Below are 3,801 nucleotides of genomic sequence, written 5' to 3' on the forward strand. Positions count from 1 at the left end.
TTTTACTAGTTGCAGCTGTTGATCTCTATTAAGTACCGTCCCATCACTGGTTACTGATGGATTAGGTTATTGGATGTTTTTCTCTTCCTACGTGGATAAATGAAGTCCAATTTGAACAAACCCACTTTTGCCCATAGGCCTATTACTATGGGCATATATATTGATCTTTTTAGGTCTTATTCACCATCACAAAAGGAGAGTTTTCAGCAGCCAAATAGAAAAAAACAAAGTTGATTTTCGCACCTAAATTTCAGTCACAGCTGTCAACTTCAAATTGCGATTCCCGCTTCGTTTCTTGTCCGATTGAGCTGATTTTTAGACTGCTTGCTCCTCTCATCTCAATATTTGATTAGGAACTGACAAAGCTTGATTTGGTGTCCTGTAGCTCCTATTCTTCATTCCCGAATAGTAGCTACATTTTTTGTGTTTTCACTCTTTTATTTCTCTAGTGTTTGGTGCTGTGGTTTATGTATTGTTTCTTGTTGTTTGGCACTTGTTTTGTGGCCATTTTGGAGGACAATATTGTAACTCTTTGGTGATTATAGGAGAGGTTTTGGTTTCGTGATTTTTTACTCTTCACACTGAAGAGTTTTCCACGTAAATCTAATCTTGTGTTTCGTGTGATTGCCTTTATTCTTATCTTGTTTCATTTGGTTGATTTGTTTGCTGTAAATTACTCTATTTTGTTTGGTTTTATTTGTCTCCTTTTGGGTTAAGTTGAAAGGAAAAGTTTAGTCTTGAATATTTTCCGCTGCTACCTTGTCGGGCTCTTTGATTGTGTGCCCGTCTTTCCTAACAGATTGATCATTGACATTTGTTCTGCACAGGACCCTAATAAGCTTTTATAGTACCCAATAACCTCATCTACTATTTGTTTTGGTTGAGTAAGCATCATTCTTGCAGAATTTTTTAACATATTTATAATCATAATAATTAAATGATTTGATAATGTTAAAATTTATTATAGATTGATGGGATAAATTAAGCTCAAATTACTCAATTTTAATACTTCTTGGAAGAGACCTAAATTATAAGAGCATCGAAAATATTATCTAAGCTTATTAATTAAGTCAAATTCTTACGCTGATTAATTCATCATTAGATCGACGAGAATATTGACAGATGATGAAAGTAAAATAGCAAAGTCTACAAAATGATCTGGTCCAAACTTTATGGAAATAATTCTTAAAAGTATAACTCCCAAAGAAGGATAACATTATTTTTTTTTTTTCCAAAAGAAGATTAACATCAATTTTTTGATTTCTTCTATAATGATGTTGTTTATCTGCATACTTTTTTGCTTCTATATATATAACAAGATATTGTTATAAATAATACATAGTATAACATGATAACATAAAATCAGTTTTAAAAAAAAAATGGTCGTTATAGAAAACATTATTATTTAGAATAATTTTATAAGGAGGTTTGATTGTACAATCACTACGAAGAAGCTTCAATCTCATATCGGGTGGGGGACGACAATTGAACTCTGTCAGATTGAGTCTCCATTTTTGGTAGAGACTAGAGAGGTTGAGCATAAATCAATTGATAGTAGGTTCGAATCTCACTCTCATCCAACTGATGATTGCAATTGGAGTAGAACCGCTTTCCCTTACTAGGTATAGGAATCCGTAATTCTTCAAGAAAACGAGATTAACCCGGATCAAAAGAAAGCTTCTTATCGAGAGATAGATTACAGCAAAAATGACTCATGAGGATAGCTGGGAAGATTTTATTAACTTTGAATAAAGAGTCTTATGAGTAGCACATTCTATCATGCATTTTGATTAACTTTGAATAAACAACTCCAAAATTCCATTCTTTTGCAGCCACATTCCATCCAAACATTTGAATCTTTCAACATAAATTTTCCCTATAGATACTCATCAATTAATAACTCAATCTAATTTAACAACAATTTCCACTACTTGTTTTCTCAATAAATTTAACTTTCATCGAAGGAGATTCAACATTTATTATATATATTTATTTAAATAAATATTTGACCTTATTATAAATAGTATGAGATTTTCCAACGAAGGGGTTCAGCACATAGTGTTACATCACTATATATAAATACATTTTTATTGTAACTTTTTTATATGACCATATTTGTTTTTAGAGAATTTTATGGATTTATTGAATTTTGGTGTGGAGTTTGAAGATACTTCTTGATTTGTACCTCAACACTGTTTATTAAGCTTGGGATGTTTTGTATCCTTCAGCTGGTGTATCATGCAGCCAAGCAAAAAGAACAAGAATTTGAAACAAGTTCTACTTAGTACTTTGGAACAATAAAAACAACAACATATATACACAGTGTAATCCCACAAGTAACGTAATGAAACAATTTAAGGGCCCATGTATATAGTCTCTACCATTTGCATTTTGATTAATAAAGAGGCTTCATAGCCAAAACTAATCAATCTATCGTATATAACAATCATTTGAAACAAAAACAACCTTTAGACTTCTTTTGTGTGTCGATGACTTCCAACATGAGTACGACCTCCTGCATCTCTGGCCTCTTTTTTGGGTCGTACCCCCAACATTAATTCATTATATTGGCCAGAGCACTCGGGCAAGTGTTTGGTATTTCAGGCCTTCGACTCTTGTACATAGCTGAAGATGCGTGAGGACTTTGTCCACTATGCGGAATTAAACAAGAATATATCTCCCACAAACAAATTCCGAAACTGTAGACATCACATTTATGATCATATATGGTAGACCAATAAGCACCTCCGGAGCCATGTAACCTATGGTGCCAGTTTCGGCAGTCATGTTGATGGGAGATGACGCCTCAACTTGAGAAACTCCGAAATCTATTATTTTCACCCTTCCTTCCTTGTCGAGAACTAGATTTGTAGACTTTACGTCTCTGTGAACAACTTTCTTTGAATGAAGGTAACTCAATCCTCTTGCAATATCCAATGCTAGTTTAGTAACAGAGTTCAGTGATAACCTTCTCCCGATAATACTATTTTTCAAGAGATGTGACCTTAGCGTGCCTCCAGAGACATATTCAATCACTATGCAGTATCCAACTCCATGTTTTTCCCAGGAATGATTTCTCGCGACGAACTTCCACTTCCTTCGTCTACCTCTCGTAAATACTTCGGGCAATCTCTTCGAAGCTCCAATTAACCTTGCGACGTTTGGGTGATCAAGCTTGTGCCATATAGAAACTTCTTGCGCGAAAGCCTTTGTTAGAGTTGCCCTTTCTCTTTTCATCGCTCAGATCAAGTATTTTAACCGCAACTTGTTTTCCGTGATAGACAACTTTGTAAACTGATCCGTACGCCCCTTTAGCAATAAACTTGCTGATTTTAAGCTTCTTGGGATCCAACTCCCATTCTTCGACGACTTCAGCCTTTGAGCACTCTTCATACCCTTTTTTATTATTTTCGCCAATAATTCGAGCCAAATGCTTATCAAGTTGCTCGTCCATTCTTCTCAAATCTATGTCTGCTTTAATTTGATTTTTCGCCATAACAACATACAATTGATTGATCCAAAACCTAGACCTCACTCACTCACACGTAGTAATAATATATAGATAGATATATATCTATAAGCCTTTGTTGAAATAGGCAAGTGAGTAACCAATTCAATATTCTTTGCAATATTTATAGGTGTACATGGAAAGCAAAACCTAAAGTGGAAAGGATTGAGAAAAGGGACAGAGGCGTACAATGTTTTCTTTTTTTTTTTAAATTGTTGGATTAACATTTCAAAGTAGAATTAGGAAACAAAAGGAATTTGGTATTTATTTAATTCACGTCTAGTTAGGATTTA

General features: G+C 34.0%; 1 pseudogene; it reads right to left on the reverse strand.

Annotated features, from left to right (window-relative positions):
• Positions 1-2,446: 2,446 nt before the first annotated feature.
• LOC107853155 lies at positions 2,447-3,496 on the reverse strand (annotated as a pseudogene).
• Positions 3,497-3,801: the final 305 nt, after the last annotated feature.

The sequence above is a fragment of the Capsicum annuum genome, chromosome 12 (assembly GCF_002878395.1).
Source record: "Capsicum annuum cultivar UCD-10X-F1 chromosome 12, UCD10Xv1.1, whole genome shotgun sequence".
NCBI classification, from domain to species: domain Eukaryota; kingdom Viridiplantae; phylum Streptophyta; class Magnoliopsida; order Solanales; family Solanaceae; genus Capsicum; species Capsicum annuum.